Genomic DNA, 18,189 nt, shown 5'->3' with positions numbered 1-18,189 from the left:
TGTCCCTGTAAACCTCATTCCACCATGAGTAAGGAACGCTTCAGAATAGTGGGTTATTTTGAAATTTGGCGCTATGTAGACAGTGCCAAATTACAAAATTAGCTATTTTGAAATTGATTCTAAATAAGCTACACAATTTGCATAGCTCAAAATGTGTAGCTTATTTCAAGCTACGGGTGCAGTGTAGATGCAACCACATAGTGATACTGGGTTCCACAGTGTTATGGCTAGAACCCCAGAAATTTGCAGATTTTTTAAAATGGAGAACAATCGTTTGCATATTTGCAGGATATTCATCACTTTATTTCCATAAAAATCCCCCACCCTCACTCTGCCAACCACTTCTGCCTGCGCCTCCCCTTCCATTTTCCTTGCTGGGCCTGTGCCATTTGCCATTTCGATGACACCGACAGGCTCTCCTTCCCCCCACTCAACTCTCCCCCGCCTGCAGCTTCTGTCTAGCTCCCCGCATCTGCCCTCAGGCGTCCTTGTGTACTTCACATCTCCCCTGCCACACTGTGATGCAGGACCCCAGCTGGAGCATTAGTCCTCCACCCACCCCCTGCACCATAGAGAGATGGCCAGAGTGGCTGCTGACACAGTGTCTCTCCAGCACGCTGGCGCTCTACTCATGCTTGTGGCAGCTGGGCTGGGCTCCACTCTAGGCGGAGTCTCTATGGTTAGAATCCTGTGGTCTCCAAAGGGCACTGGCAGTTGGAAGGTGGCCATGGCAACAGACCCAGAGGAGACGGCAGCAGGGCCTCTCCCTATCCTAGAGATGGACCAGCCCTCGGGGGGCCCGATGGGGAGCAGGCCCCCGAGCAGCTGGGAGATGGGCAATGGCCTGGCATCCCCTCCTCAGCTTCCAGCCCGGCTGCAGGCAGCCGCCTCACTCACACACTGCGGCCTGGGCAGGAGCGACAGCAGCGCCGCCCTCCCTCCCTGCAGCAGCCCTGAGCAGGTGGCTCTAGGGGCCCCAGGGAGGAGCGACAGCAGCACTGCCCTTCGTCCCGAGCGCCGGTTCCGGCTGTGGGCGGCCGCCCTGCCTTGTTTATGGCAGGAGGAGGAATACAGCTGCGAGCATGGGTCTGCGAAGTACCTGGCCTTGTGCGGCCTCGGTGGGGTGGTGAGCTGCGGCCTGACCCACACGGCTGTGGTGCCTCTGGACCTGGTAAAGTGCCGCATGCAGGCAGACCCCAGTCGCTACCGGGGCCTGATGCAGGCTTTTAATCTCACCCTCCAAGAGGAGGGGGTGCGTGGGTTGGCCAAGGGATGGGCCCCCACCTGTGTGGGCTATTCTCTGCAGGGCCTCTGCAAGTTTGGCTTATATGAGGTCTTCAAGCTGCGTTATGCTGACATGTTGGGACCTGAACGAGCCTACCTGTGGCGGACCAGCCTCTACCTGGCTGCCTCAGCCAGTGCCGAGTTCTTCGCTGACATTGCTCTGTCCCCCATGGAGGCGGCCAAGGTGCGAATCCAGACACAGCCAGGCTACGCGAATACATTACGGGTGGCTCTCCCCAAGATGTATGTTGAGGAGGGGGTGTGGGCCTTCTACAAGGGAGTGGGTCCGCTCTGGATGCGCCAGATCCCCTATACCATGATGAAGTTTGCCTGTTTTGAGCGCACCTTAGAGGCCCTCTATGCCTATGTGGTGCCCAAGCCACGCAGTGAGTGCTCCATGCCCGAGCAGCTTGGCGTCACCTTTGTTGCTGGCTATATAGCTGGTATCTTTTGTGCTATAGTTTCCCACCCAGCTGACTCTGTGGTGTCTGTGCTCAACAAGCAAAGGGGCAGCGGCGCTATGGAAGTCCTCAAGAATCTGGGCTTCGTAGGTGTGTGGAAAGGCCTCTTTCCCCGCATCATCATGATTGGCACCCTCACAGCCCTGCAGTGGTTCATTTATGACTCAGTCAAGGTCTATTTCAGGCTCCCAAGACCACCACCACCAGAGATGCCTGCATCACTGAAAGAAGGGTTTTTAAGTAGATTCAGCTCATAGATGCTGCATTGTACTGTTTCATTCATGGCTCTGTGGATCTGTTTCAGGCTTCTGTACCCATTCCCATCTCAAAAAGCTACCTCTCCAGAGAGAGACTGAGTGGAGTGGTTAACCTTTTCCCACAACTTCCAGTTTCACAATTTCTTCACTGCATTCATTCTGTCAATTTCAGGTTCCAACCATCATTTTAGATGCCCTAATCTCTGGACTTTTGGATTTACATTTGACAGCTGTGTTAAAGGTCTGTTTTTGCAAACTTCAGTTTGTCAGCATGTGGCTCTTAATGCCTGTGTTTATTTTGTTTTCCATGGATAGTAACTCTGAAAATTTAAATGCAACAGTCATATTCCCTATTATAGACAAAATGTACATGTTTTTAGATTGATGTTTATTTTGCACTCGTATTTAGTGAAACCAAAACATTAAAAATGGCTATGAATACTATACATAAGTTAATATGTTCAGAATATAATAATTTACACCATACTCAGACTAAAGGGTTTATCCACATTGTTTATTGGAATTCCATATTTGCAGTTTTGTTTACAGAGTATTATATTTTAAAGGTTAGGATATTGAGGACAGTTATTTATGTGTGTTTGATATAAAACTTCTGAGATGTTAGAAGTATTTGTTAATAGTCAATTAAACAAAGGTGTCCTGCTCCCAAATTAGATAAATCTGGGCAAAAAATAGTTAATCCTTATTATCCCTTATTTACATACTTTATGTTGAATAAATAATTTGGAATAGAAGAATAAGTATAATATGCCCTAATTTGGTGCCATTTCTATCTGTGGCAAACACCTTCCTTTATTTAAGCACAGATCGAATTGATGTGTGCTGTGGAGTTTTTTTGATAAAAGGGATATGGGCATGATGTAACTTAAATGAGATATGGCCTGCAAGTTATTCAGCTATGCATGAATGCCAAACAAAGTACATCTGAACATAATTTTCCCTGGAATGTTGTTTATTAAATGTTTACAAATGTTATGTGGAAATTTAAAGAGTTAACAAAGCAAATAAAAATGCATTTTGTCCTGTGGGAAATCATTATTTATAAAAGTGTTTGTCACTGTGAAAATATAGAATCTCTATGGAATGCTGCTGTTATAGTAAGACAATAAGTAACTGTAGTACACTAGTCACGTGCAGTGGGCATTTACAATTGATTGAAAGGAAAACTAAGAAAATTCTGCAACACTTCTACATAAATGTAAAACTATACTGTTCTGGCCTAATCCAAAGCCCAGTGAAATTAGCTGAAAGATTCTGATCAACTTCCCTGGGCTTTGGATCAGTTTTCTGTGGAATTAAAATAGCCACAAGTCATAGCCAAGAAATGTGTGACCAGAAATGTACATAACTTCTACCCTTTTGAAATGCTTGCATTGTATATACATTAAATGGCCCACAACAAGCTGCTGTTCTACATCTTGCATTCACTGACATGCAAAAAAGGTTAAAATTGCAACATATATATTATGTGCCACCTTTCAGGTAAACTGTTGTAAAGAATAAACAATGACAAATATACCTTCTAATTTGAATACATATAATTTTGGAAGCACAGAGAAAGGTACATTAACTCCCATTTATATTTGAAACTGAAAAAGTATGAGTTTTACAATGATACTAAGCTTCATTAAACTTTATTGACATCTTAGCAATTATATTGAAATGAGCAGTTGTTTAAGAAGCCCTGTAATTGATGGACTAAACACTAATATCCCAGTCCCATGGAGCTGTGATGTAAGTACTCATTTAAAAGTAGTGAGAACTCTACCCTCATCAAATATGTAAGCAGCTATCGCTTTCCTTTCATCTTGTTCCTCTCAACATTGCTGCTATTATAATCTTTCCAAATATGGTATTAAAGCAAAAAAGGGAAAAGAAGGTGCATCTGATTTGTCGTCAGTGGGTCCTGTAATAGCATAATAAATTTTGGAATTCTTGAGTGTCATTTGCATCCTGTTACTGACCTTGGAGGCCAGCTATGTGCCAAATGATTTCAATCTTCTGTATAGTAATTCACTTTTAAATGACATAGCATCTATAATTAAGCAGTAATTCAAGCAAAACTGTACATCTTGGAGCCTAGTTCCTTATCCTGCACCACGTGTAGTCATTTACACCAGTGCAAGCTGGGTGAAGAATGGGTGTAAAATGCACCAGATCAGAATGGTAGTAATTTAAACCCACTTTGCATTGTCATTAATTGCACAAGGTAAAAGGCAATGATCTAGTCCAGAGTACTAGATGCATTTGGATACCACCTACTATTTGTACTGCTGCCAGCTGTTATGTGTATGACTGAAGGGAGTAACTGAAGTGAAAATAATCTAGCTGCCCAAGGCTACGTCTACACTGCAGTACTATTTTGGGATACCAGAGGTATCCCAAAATAGCTATTCCGTGTCTTTTGAGCACACCCATTATTTCAAAATATAACGGGCGCACTATTCTGATGTCTCTGTAAACCTTAATCCACGAGGAGTAAGGAACGTTTTGGAATAGTGATTTATTTTTAAATAAGTGCTGTGTAGACAGCGCCAAATTTCAAAATAAGCGATTTCAAAATGGACTCATAAGTGATGCAATTTGCATAGCGCAAATTGCATAGCTTATTTCGAGCTATGGGTGCAGTGTAGACGCATCCCAAGTAATTATTCATTTTTCTAGGCAGGTTTGTACAACCTGCAATGAAACTTATGCTGCTATGGCTTCACACTTCCAGTGCTCAAGCTGGCTAGGTTAATGTTAGCCCACATGTCTAATCTTAACTGCCATCGCATCTTATATCTAAACTACATTCATATCCTACTTACTGCCACTGTTCTCATTTTATTGTGTGAGGCGTGGCCACCTTCACTTTAATATATGAGCTCATTACATTACATGAGCACTCGTCTATACATTTCCTGGTTGCAGAAAATTCCACAAAGTCTCAATGCCAGAAACCATGACAACAAATTCTTACTCTTCCCTCCTGTGCAGATATTTTGGTAACTTGCTAGAAGGATTTATTGCCCCCCTTGCTGGGCCATCTGTCCAAATAGAAGATGCATTACCACATACATACTGCACAATCTGCAATTCTTCCACAACAAAACATAATTAACAACTGGAGAGAGTAATTATAAAGGCAAGAAGATATGTTCTCAATTGATCTGAATGAGGCTGCTTATGTGAGCAGCATGGGTAGGATTTTGTTTGTTCATTTCTCCACACTTCAAAACAATCAATAACAAAAAAAATCTATTTCTGCTAGAATTGGTTTTTAATATCACTCCAATATCTTGAGAAAAGTGGAGAAACTTTAGTATAAAGTACATACAAGTCATATTTTGTAGTAAAATATACTTTAAGGAATTATTATCTTGTAAAAAGGAAGAGAAAACTCACCTGGAAGTTTCAAGTTATTGAAATCAATAGCAATAAAGGCTGTCCTTCCTTTTGGCTTTTGTACAGTTTACAATGCTGTTGGCAAAAGAAGTCAACAAAGCAAGAGCTGTTTTTCTCTGACATTCCTTCTAACAGTTTAAGGTGTGACTATATTGTTAGCATGTAAATTGTTCTTTTACGATTTTGAATTATGATCAACATTTTCTTACAAACGCCTGCAACTAATTCTTGGTGCTATGTTACAATGCAATGCAGTTGTGGTGAGTATTTGCGAGATTTTGCATCCACCTTTTACAAAATGCTTGCATTCTGGTCATGAAATTTCAGTTGTTAACATCCTAAAACACAAGTGAAAAGTGCTAGCCCTTGCAAAAATCTTGTTCTATACCTATGCTCATCAGTGGTCTTGATTTTATAGAAACAAAACCCTCTTTCATTAATATCAATCAAAAATAAATATTTTATTATCTCTAAATACGAGCAGATTAAATCTGATGTTAAACCTGTCTTTAGAATTTGTAGTTATACGTAGGATGTCTATTCTAACATTGTCAGAAAATCAGCAACTCTATAATTGGTACTTTATTATTAGCTGTTCTCTGTATTCATTATATATTATTATACATGTTTCAGATCTAAAATACCTGAAGCAATAGATAGCACATGGCTGCCCAAAATGAAATTTTGAAGTGGGTTCTCCCTCCTATGCATATTTTGAAGTAATTCCCCCACTACCTAATACAAATCGCCTCCCCACCAGCTTCCTGCCACACAGCCAAAATGGTTATTCCCGTCTGGACTGTTTGATTTCCTATTGGACTGATTTCCTGTTTATATATAACATGCAAGGCCTTGCTATTTGCTGCACATATACTGAAAGCAAAGTAGTAATGAAAGCAAAGTAATATATCTTTGCAGTCTGGACAGGCAATCTTGAACTAAGTGGAAATGGATCAACTACCTCAAACAAAACTTAACAATGAAGTTGATAGCAGCACACCACTGACAGCACCCAAGCATTGAAGAAAAGGAAACCACAGTAACTGAGCTGGTCAATAATTAAAATATAGGGCCTGATTCTTATTTTATTTGCACCTGTTTTGCAATGTATCATTCTATTGGGCAAGATTCTGCCATGTTTTACACCAATGTAAGTCCAGAACAGTTCCACTGGACTTCCTGAAGTTACACTGATGTAAATCCAGTGTAACTGAGAGCAGAATCCATCCTACTAGAACTGTACTAGATATGCATCTTCCATGCATATATTTTTCCATTGAATAACTGATAGAAGCATAACTGCAGTCCCCATAAAATGGAAAGACAAGGTAATAGAAGAGCACAACTCTCAAACTTGGGTGTCTAAAACTAGTCATTTAACTCCATATTTAGATACCAAAATGACCTGATTTTAAAAGTGCTGTAGATCAAGCACTGTAGGGCTGTGTCTACATTGGCACGATCATGCGCCAAAGCAGCTGCTTTTGCGCAAAAACATGCTGCCTGTCTACACTGGTGTGGCGTTCTTGCGGAAGAACACTGATGTTCTAATGTATGAAATCAGTGCTGCTTGTGCAAGAACTATGATGCTCCCACTCGGGTATAAGCCCTCTCGTGCAACTGTTCTTGCGCGAGAGGCCAGTGTGGACAGGCAACATGAATTTCTTGCGCAAGAAAGCCCGATGGTTAAAATGGTCATCGGAGCTTTCTTGCGCAAGAGAGCGTCTACACTGGTATGGATGCTCTTGTGCAAAAGCACATCTCTTGCGCAAAGGCACATACCAGTGTAGACGCGCTCTTGCGCAAATACTTTAACACAAGAACTCTTGCGTTAAAGAGTATTTGCACAAGATCATGCCAATGTTGACATAGCCTAGGTGTTTTCTGGAAACCAGGCCTAAATTTAGGTACCTAAATATGTTTTTAGAGGCCTAAAGCTAGTTGCAAAAAAACCCCTACATGAACAGTTGATTCTTTCACATCTTAAAAACCTTTGTCACTTCCTTGTGCTGCCGCTCTTTCTCCTGGGCTGGCTGCGTGTGCATTGCAGTGCAGTGGATGGGAGTCCTAATCCCCTACAGTCTGGGTGGGGAACCTCAGGCCTGGGGGCTGGCTTGCCTGGATCGGGCCCCCCTAGGCTCAGTGCTCCCCCCAGCATTGGGGAGCCTGCACTGGCACTCCAGTCCCCCTGCTGTCCCACCATGGGGCTGGAGTACACAAAATCTACTAGCCTGGGCTCCCCTAGGCTCTGGTGTGTGAGGAGAATGTGAGGAGTGTCTTTCTACTTCTCAGGCAGGGGCCACGTCAGTGACGGTGTGTTTTGTTTTTCTGCTTCACACTTGTGTATAGCCCCTGATTCATTTTTCTGTGGGTCAGCAGCCCCCAATCCTAAAGTTTCCCCACCTCTGCTCTTCAGCCACCACTGTTGTGGTCTTTACCTCCATTTTCCTGTGCTTCTGTTTACATGAAAACTGAGAGCTTGGATTAATCCATATTTTTTTAAGATCAGAGAGCCATTGCAGAAACCACTGCCTTCTGCTTGCTCTGACCTTGCAGTCCAGGGCCCTGCCTTAGTTCCAGCAGGCAGGGTAAGTCTTCTGACCCCTACAGTCACCATCTACATCCGTTCAGCAGCTGCTCGCGTGCTGCCTGTGTAACCCACCCACCTTCAGGTTGCGGTGTATTGTCCCATCTAGTAGCATTGAGACCACTCACAGAGAGAACAGTCTGCTCTGTAGCCTTAGCTTATAGCTAGCTGGCTTTTAGCTCATGTGAGAGAGGGTTATGGTCTAAGTTCCAGAGGTCCCAGATTCAGTTCTGCCCTCAGATGACCAGTGTCTGTTTGCATTTCACCTTCTCTCAGGCCTCACAGAAGAGCAAATGAGGAACTGTAAGGTGAGGAGAGAGCCCTTCTCCCCCGCAACAACCCTTAACACCCCAGCCACCCTCCAGGTACTTCTGCAGCTTTCCTGGAGAATAGGCCTCTGTGTCTCCCCTACCACCTGCTTCCAGTGAATGTGTAGTGTGAGAAGGCGGAAAGCTCCTGCTTCCCTCTCACTCCCAGTACTCTGCAGGGGTTTGTGCCTCCCTACTGTGCCCCTTTCTTTGCCCCCGAGGGGGACAACCAGTGAACCCCCCCCCTTGTGAGGGGGGGTCACTGTTTATGCTGCACACGTTGCTGCTGCTTAAGGGGAACTGTGAGGTATGCAGGCACTGCCTTAACCAAGAGGCATGGTCCTTGCGTGGCAGGGGATTGGGGGAAGAGTTGGGATTTGTTTGGGGGGGACACTAAAATATTGGGGGAGCACTGAATTGATTGAGGGAGGGAAGCACATCATGGATAGCCTGGGGAAGGGGAGAATAATTGAATTGCGGATGGGGCTGTATGGAGGAGTATTTAACCCTGACAGTGCAGCAGCCACGAAGGAGTTAATAGAACACTTAGCTCCCCAGATGTGACTATATGGATGATCAGCAACATCTGAAAGCCCCTGCTGCTCCTAGAAAGAGGAGGGAGGGAGGAGCAGAGCCACTCTCAGTGAACCTTCCAGAAAAAAGGAACTTGAAGAGAGACCTGGCTAGATGGAAGAGGTGCAGATAGGAAGGGGCTCTGTGCTGCTGTGGAGCTGGAAGGGACTCTATAAACGTGAAGGTGGAAAGCAGCCCAGGAAAGCACAGTGAGTCTATAGGAGCGGACCCTAGCTGTTTAATATGGTGTCTCTGGCCTGGAATCCAGAGGAGAGGGCGGGTCTGGGTTCCCCTACTGAGCTCCTCCTTTCCTCAGGAAGGGCAGGTTTAAAAACCCCCACACAATCCCAGACACAAATCAGGACAAGAACTAGCACTGAAGAGTGGACAGAGAAATTAGATTTCTACTTTCCAGGACTCTGTATGACCTCAGAAGGGGTGGAACTACAAGTGACCAGGCCAGAGTGCTGAGTTGTGAAAAGGTGCAAAGTCTGTTAGGGACTGGAGTGGTGAGTCACAGCCTGGTTCATCTACTCACCCTCCCTGAGGCAGGGATCTTTTTGGTATCTTTTGCCCCACTTAAAGATTTGGAAGTTGTGGATACCATATCAGCCCCACTGAAAATACGGTAGCGGGGGCACTAGCCCCAGTAGTCCCAATGGGAAGCTGCCTAATCTGTGGGAAATAGCCATGCCCCCATGGATGTGCAGAGCCAGATTCTCCGGAGCAGCAGCCCACAAGTTTGTTCCAGATGACAATGCCCTTCTGTGCGCTAATAACTGTTTGCTGTGTTTGGTTTGGCAGCTAGAGTTTTACTCCTTTCTGTAGCTACTTCTTTGCAGGCCACCTTTTTCATTGTCCATTGATATGCCTTGCAAAACTTCACTATCATTATGGCAAAGTGAAACAAGAGTATTTTCAGTAGTGTAGTGCTAACACCGCTCTTTTAGAATTTCAAATCAACCTAGTTACCTGACATTGCATCATCTAGCAAGGTTGTGTTTAAGTCTAATTTCTTTATCTCTGCTTTTGTGCTTTTTTTCTCTCACACTTGGTGGCAGTAAATGATGGTAACATCCGAAAAGATTACGGATTAAGTAGCTGTTTCCTGTGCAGAGGCAGAGCTGTAGCAAAATTCAATAAAAAAAGAGCCCACACCGGTGAAGCTGTGTGGCTGATGCTTCTGTTCTTAGTGAGTTGTAAAATCAGTTCTTAATGTTTTGAAATGCATGATACTCATTAAAGAAAAGCATTAATAAAACAATTAAATGTACAATAAACGCAGGAAATGACCTCAAAAGCACTATGGCTCTTAACAGAATGAAGATCTGCATTCAGTTCCCAATGAGGAGGGGTGACAGGTGTGTGTGCATTCATGCATGCCTTATTATTTTCATTGTGGTATGCTAGAAGTGTGAAGCAGTTGTATATATTAGGCATTGTAGCTACACTGGCATTACTGTACCCAGGCAAGAAGCTTGTATCAACATACTACCCAGGTGTAAAAAGTGACTTATCTCAGTGTGTTAAAACAGAGCTAAATTACACTGGGGCAAGTTACTTTTTACCCTTAATGCAGACATGCTGCAGTGTATGTGTACACTAGATTTATGATCCAGTTTTAACTTGAGTTACTGACCGTTAATTCAAGTTAATAGGCACAATTGTAAATGCTAGTCTAGGCACTCAAAGGTTTGTGGTTTATCCTATGGTTCCGTTTATGATTGAAAGTGATTACTATTGATGTCATGGAGATACTGCCTATGAGACTTATATTTGGGATTAGTAGAAAGTTACCAGTTATGGACTTGCTCTAAAGTCCATTGAGGTCCGTGAGAGTTCATGTGAAATATTCTGGATGGCAAAGGCTTTCCAAAGAATAAACAGTGCACAAGTCATGATTCTTTGGTTCTAACAAGTTCTTTCACTCTTGTGTCAGTAGGTGGCACTCAGAGGTAAATAATTCTAGTTCTGGATCACTGTAATCAGTTGTACAGCTCTTTAGAGATGTTATGAATTAGAATAATAAATTGTATCCTTAAATAATCACTAGGGACTTATGTGCTTTATATTTAAAAACCATATTCCATAGGCATAAATGCTACATATAGTACTTAGTCCACCCCGTATGTATGTTCTGGTCAGTACATTTTTCTACTGTTTTAAATAACCTAAATGCTGTTGCTTTCACCACTTCCTTGGAGAAGCTATTAAACAACTTATTACATGTCACTATCAGAAAGCTGTTCCTAATAGTTTCCCCTTTCTTAATTTAATAAAACTCCTAGTTCTTATACTTTGTCCCACCATAAATGATTCCTCTCCATCCTTATTATTTCTGCCGTTAAGATGTTTGTACATTATCATGCCTGACCTTAATCCTCTTTTCCAGACCAAAGTATACAATATAGTTAGGTTTTAAATTTTTCTTCATAATTCAGTTCCTTCAGCATTATGCTTTTTGTTACTTTTCAGATTATGCCTTCCACTTCTTGTTTGCTATTATCCCAATTAACATATTTTAACCCATTATTTAAAATTTGGGAAGGAGGGAATACTGAGTTTGATAGAGGCAGAGGTTGGAATAAAAGCCATGTAACTCCAAAATTAGCACCAATAACTTTCCTCTGGGGGGTGTGGGTGTGTCTGGGGAATTGCAGCCTATCATGCAGAGGGTTTACAATGTCTCACATGACTGAATAGTCTAGTTCAAGACTTGCATGATCTTTGGCAGTTATTGCAAATGTATGCGTCTTGGTTAGGTTATGCACATCCAGTCTTAATGTAAGCTGCCAAAAAGAAGACTGATGGTAATGAATTTTTGTCTTCTGATAAGCTCACATAATGGTTCGCCATGACCATAGACAAGATGTCCAAGGAAGAATAAGTGTTTTTTGAAGTCACGAATAAAGTGGTAAATGTGGGAATAACAACTTGTTTTGGAAAATTATGTAGTTGAGCCTCAATTTACACAGGTGGTTTCGGGGGGCACAGTTTCAGTTATGCAGTCAATAAATTGCTACCCTTTATTTTTTCATTTGGCGGGTATTCACTGTCACACTGCAGTGTGGTCACCAAGATGTGCAGATGAGTGGTATAGCCATGACTGAACACTTGGGTGGGCCATGACTTTGAGTAGGTAGGTAATGAAGGAGGCAGGGGAGACAGAAGGGCTGGGGTACGAGGGATCAGGGCCACATCCCCTCATCCTCTTCAGCTGGCCTTGTGGGGATTAAGTTGGACAATTGGACCAGGGACCTTGCTGACCCAAGGAGCAGGGTCAGGGCATGGGGGCTCACCCAGAGCTCCAGCTGGAGAGTGGGGTGGGTGGGCAGAGCGGGGCAAGTGCTAGAGCTGGAGCAGAGCTGGGGGTGGAGGGTGGGCCTGGATGCTGAGTGGGTGGGCTTTGGTGTGAAGTTCATGTACTGCATGTCGGGGAGAGGGGTAGAACGGGTGATAGTCCAGTTGTTGGGCTTTCTTCTGCAGCTTGAATGCCGCCTCCAACCTCATCACTGTCTGTGTCTTTGTTGCTTGACTGAATCAGATCTTCCTCATTGAGCTCGGAGGTGTGGGCCTCCAGCAGCGCCTCTGTCTCAGTTGCCTGAAGATCATCAAATCCCTCTCCTCCAATACAATGACCCAGCTCTATAATTTCCTCTACCTCACCCGCATTGATGGTGAATCTTGCCAAGTATTGATGGTGAAACGTTCTATTTCTTCCAGAGCTTTTTTTTCTCTATAGATATTAAAAATTATCCTGTGGGGAGACAGATCGACATCATCATGTCACTCTGTCACCCTACCCCTCAGCCTAAACAGAGTACCCAGAAGGGGAAGAGGCAGCAACAGCTCATGGTTCTCCTGCCCCCCCCCTCGGGGCACCTTGGGCCCCCTGGTTCCCCTGAAGGAGGGCCAGGGGGCGGCTCCTTGCTGCACTGGGGGCCCTGACACTCCAGGACCCAGTGGGGAGCCACAGCCTCCAGCTGCTCATGCCAAGCACACTGGGGCCGCCACCTGCCTGGAACTCTAGCCTGGAACCCTGCCATCCCCTCACCCCACCGGTGTGGAGAGAAGAAAGCCCTGAGGCGCTCTCCCCTCCCCTCAGCAGCATGCGTGTGTCTCTGCAAGCCACCTCCGGTGTGGCGCCTCAGGGTTTTCTCTGCTCCCCCACAGGAAGCCGGCGCTGGCATTCTAGTCTTGCAGGGCTGGGAGGGTTCTAGGCTGGGGGAGAATGGTGGGGGATGAGAGGTTAGGGAAGGGCACGCGGGGAGAAGGCTGTGGCTAGCTTGGCGGGGGGGGGGGGACACGATTCCTGGGCTGCTGCCGGGGGTGGGGTGGGGGGAGCAGAGGCCAGAGATGGTGCAGTCCTCCCCTCTTCCCCCTATCCCCAGCAGCTGGATCTGGTGTGGCCCCTGCCTCTCCCCTACCTGGCGACCAGGGGGAGAGCTGTGCTTGCTTACCCCCAAAGACAAAGTGGTTGGCAAGGAGCAAGATGTTGGACGAGGGGGTTCTCTGCGACTGTGGGGCCTATTTCCATTCCTCCCTGGTTTCACGAATCCGGGCAGAGTTCCTCTGGGCGGCGTCCACTGGCTCCTTCGATAGCTTTGAGGAGCAGTGGGTGCTGTCCAGGGTTCTCTGCTCGGTGTCCCCATCCGGTTCCCTAGCTATAAACCTTTAGCCCGCACTCCTTGATCCTTTTTTCATTATTTGTCCCATGGAATTAGTTGAACTTGGGTCCAGTGTCCCTCCCGTAAGGCTGGGGAGGGGCTCTTAGAACGTGTTGCCCGCCCACATTCCCATAGTTTTCAAATAGACCCCCCCCTACACTGGAACATTGGAATAGCAGAATAGATGTAGTCTTGGAGCAAGCAAGGGGCGCTGCCCCCTAGTGTATTTTAATACGATCTGTTATGGTGTAATTTTTCCAGCACTGGGTCACTATTAAATCATTATCCATAGCATCTAGGATGCAGTGAAAGGTGTGACAAGTGTAATCAAGTTTAACAGTTGCAATAACCCATTGATCGAGGGGCTGGAAGAGTGATGTGGTGTTTGGCGTTAGAAAAACCATGTCCACACAGGAATGTGCAGCCTGGAGCAAGATCAAAGATCAGTAAGACCTTAAATGCCATGTTCTTTGATACCAGCTAGCATTCCACTTCATGCACAAGACAACTAAGAAATCGGTCCATAAAAAGCATTGAAGTGACCCATGCATGCCCACTAAGATTTCCAAAATATGTTAGCTGATATTTATATTTGCCTCTGAGCGCATGGGGATTCTGGGCTGGGTAAAGGGGCATTGGCTTTATCATAAAATCCCCTGTTGCATTTCTGCAGATGAGAAAGGATCAGTTGGTCTTTCACAGCCTTGAAACCTGGAGCAGATTTCTCATCTTTTGAAAGAAAGATTCTCTTTGGCATCTGTTTCCAAAATAAGCCAGTTCTATCTGTGTTAAAAACTTGCTCTGCTTTGTAACCTTTCTCCTCAATACGTATGGCCAGCTCACGTGGAAACCCTGGAAACCCTGCTGTTGCTTCATGGTCTGCAGATGCAAATTCACCAACCAGTTTAACATAATGCAGCCCATATCTTCTTTTGAACTTCTCAAACATGGGCAGTAGGTGAATGCCCAGCTGCGAAATGCAAGGCCCAGCCCTACCCCTTCTACCTAAGGCCCCTCTCCCACTCCTCCTTCCACTACCACCCCCCCCCCCCCATGGAGCCAAGCCCACAGAGCATCCCCAGATCCCTAAACCTCCTCCCTCCCAGTGGCTGCTGTGGCCCCAGCCTTCAGCATGATCAGTCGTGGGAAGGCAATCCCTTCTCTTGCTACTTTACTCTCTGCCCACATTCTCAAACCAACCCTTGCTGGCTATAAAAGTAGATTCCTTGCCTATGCTGCTCTCATTTCCTTCCCAGCTCTGAAGCTGTTGCAGCATCCTGTTGTAAGTGACGGTACAATCTCTTTGCTTTTTCTCCATTCACTGACCTGTCCAGTGGAACTCTCTCCTGTATTTAGTCCTTGACACACATGGACTTTCAGTATCTTTTCCATCTCTTGCATTGCTGTATCACAAGACCAGAACGATGCTTTAGTACCTTTGGTGCACTTGCCACAACATATGCTCTGATTTTTGCCTCTTGTCTCTTCAGCATACACGTTTGAGTCATTAAGGCCAGAAACCTTAGCCACCCTTAGCGAGCCTATCCAACCTTTCCACTTTTTGTACTAAAGTCGACAGTTCTTTCTGCCTCTTCACACAATGTATCACTTCTTGAGCCATTTTCTTTCACTCTCCTCTTTGAGCACATGGCGGAGGCCTACGGACAATAACTAACTTTTAATGGCAATCAGAAAATGTGAAGTTGGGAGGAAGTGACCAGCTGATTCGAGACACATCTGCACCAGTGCCACGCCTGAGTGGGCCGCATCTCATCAAGTAGCATCCAGGCTCATTCTCTCCCAGCTTGGTTCCACTCTGCTTGCTCCATGCTCCAGCCCGGCAGCGGGTCGAGGGTGCTCTTTGCTCCACCCACCTGCCTGCTCAGGGAGTAGGTCAGGGGCTCCCCTCGCTCCCCCCACTGCAGCTGGGGGCTGGAGTTGTGGCACAGAAGCATGTTCCCCAAGCTGGAGCACTGGGTGGGGGAGTGGGACAGGCACCCACACCCAGACCCCGCTCCCTGGCCATGTGCCTGGATTCAAGAGCAATGCACAATCTGGCCAGGAGGCCCTTCGCTATGCCAGCTAGACGGGGTGAAGGGAGGCAGTCCCAATCCCTGCCTCCATGCTGCCCAGACTTCCCCGATGAGTACTCTTGAGTTTGCCGTTTATAACATCAGTGTTATCATTGTGCCACATTCATCCTCAGGATCACTAAAGATTAGCAGCGACCATACAAAAGACTTGCATACAATGTTCCTTTTGGTATCATTAGCTATGAACCCACCCAATGGACTTGCCAGGGTATGTTAGTCAATGGTAAAACTCCCACTGGCTTCTCTCAAAATAAATTAATCCTCTGAAAAGCAGGTTGTCTGCCAGCAGTCCTCCAATGTGATTTGATTTGGAAACAGCCTTTCTCCATGTAACCGATCTCCAGGATCTCCTTAACTCTGACATGGATAGCAGAAACTCAAATGGGAATTGTAACTCGCTGTTCATGCTGCAGACATCCCTTGTTACAGCAGCACAGCATCATCACAAAAACTTGCTGCTCCTGGTACCCTGAAAGAGCGATGGGTCTGCTGGAAATAATGCAAAACATACTTGGGTTTTCTTTCATTTAAAAGGGGGTTAAAGTAGTAATAGTAACCTCAGCGCAGAGTCTTGGCTGGGGACAGAGTGACTGTCTGGAGCTAATGGTCCTCAGCTTTGCCTTCAACCAGACACTCTCCCAGTTGGTTGTCAGGCCCCAGAAAGTACTCTAGGTCTTGATTGCTGTTCCTCAGTCATCAAGGGTAGCATCTGAAACTCAGGCAAGATCTGAACTATGGGCTTTTCATTTAAAATACTAATTTAATAGCTGGACTACCCATCTGTCCAAGTCCTATGGTCTTTTGTTTAAAGAAGGAAAATGGATACATACAACTGATGAAGTTTGCACAGAGTAATTAATGATGCTTGGTAGGAAAGCCTCATGATATTCTGTCGGAAAAAAACCTGATTCATAGGCTAGTACCTAGAAATGAATTTATCTACTGAGCTGCCCATAATTGCCTCTACAATTAGAGAAAATTAATTCCACAGACAGTGACTTGGAGCCTGTTCTTGGTGGGGATAGAAGAGGGAAGAGTAAAATATTGTCTCTGTAAGGTGTTTCCTTGCATACTTGTGAGCTGATTAACTGCCTAGAATAAAGCAGTTGGAAGAGATTGATGTAAAAAAGTTTCACAACAAGGGAGGGAGGGAGGGAATCCAGTGGATAGATCAGGGATCGGTGACTTATCCTATCACTCCTGGCAAAACACCTGAGCAGTACATATTTATTATTATAACCTACAGTTATAGAGCCCTAAAAATCCATGGTCCATTTTGGTCATTTTCATGGTCAGTTCTGTAGGTATGTCAGGCAGGAAGCCTGCCTGAGTTCCACTGGGCTGCTGGCCAGGAGCCACCCAGGTAAGTGCCTCCCGGCCACAGCCTGCCTCTGGCACCCCACCCCCTGCTGTATGCCAACTCTGCCTCAGGTCACCATGCCCTCCTGCCCCAGATCACCACTCGTCCTCTTCACCCTCCTCCCACTCCGTCCCGGCTCAAAACTCCCTCTCAGATTCTCAACCCCCTCCTACACCCTTCTCCCAGGTCAGAATCCTCTCCTGCATCCATACTCCATCCCAGGTCCGTCACCCCTATTCCATGCCCCTGATTGCAAGCACTTCCTTCACCCAAACTCCCTCTCAGATCAAACACCTTCTCCTGTACCCCAGTCTCTTACCTCAAGCTCTCTTCTGCACCCAAGCTCCATCACAGACCCAGCACCCCTTCCATGTGGTTTAGACAGCATGCTAGAGTGGCCTTTCCCCACCCCTAGTTTAGATAGCATGCTAGAGTCTCAGCTGGTGGAAATCAGCATAACTCTAATGACTTCACATGAAGACATGGCCTGGGAGTGCATCCCTTTCAGCCCAGTGCCAGGCAAGGAAGTGCTCGCCCAACTCCATTGCTCAAAAACGGGAGAAGGAATGACTAGCCTTCTTCTGGGACCGTGGGGCTCTGTCAACAGATGCTGTTCTGAGAAGGAAGAGAAAGTTAACCGAGGGTATGTCTACACTTGCCCCCTAGTCTGGACCAGGGAGGCAAATGAAGCATACTGAAGTTGCTAATGAAGCACGGGATTTAAATATCCCGTGCTTGATTAGTATATTCACGGCCGATCGCCATTTTAAAATGCCAGTCACCCGATTTAACTTGCTGTGTGTAGATGCGATAGTCTGATCCAAAACCCTTCCCTTGAATTAACTGTTATTCCTCATGCAACAGTTAAGTTGAGGGAAGGGTTTTGAATCGGGCTACCGCGTCTACACACGGCAAGTTAAATCGGGCAACTGGCATTTTAAAATGGCTACCAGCCGTGAATATGCTAATCAAGCATGGGATATTTAAATCCCGTGCTTCATTAGCAACTTCGGTATGCTTCATTTGCCTCCCTAGTCTGAACTAGGGGGCAAGTGTAGACATACATTCTCTTATTGAACCAATTTCAAATACTCTTTCTGGGTATTATCTGCCTTACTTGCAAAATAATGATGAATGCTATATAGGGCAGCTGCCCCAGTTATGAATCTCCATTCCATTTGCAGGTGCAAA

The 18,189-nt window shown here is 45.5% G+C and overlaps 1 pseudogene; it reads left to right on the top strand.

The window, feature by feature from the left end:
* Nucleotides 1–778: 778 nt before the first annotated feature.
* On the top strand, nt 779–2,774 carry LOC112547504 (solute carrier family 25 member 3 pseudogene; annotated as a pseudogene).
* The last annotated feature ends 15,415 nt before the right edge of the window (nt 2,775–18,189 follow it).

This window comes from Pelodiscus sinensis, chromosome 9 (assembly GCF_052426305.1).
Source record: "Pelodiscus sinensis isolate ZL-2025 chromosome 9, ASM5242630v1, whole genome shotgun sequence".
NCBI classification, from domain to species: Eukaryota; Metazoa; Chordata; order Testudines; family Trionychidae; genus Pelodiscus; species Pelodiscus sinensis.
Note: the sequence above shows the minus strand (reverse complement) of the source record. Positions and strands in the feature narration are given on the sequence as shown.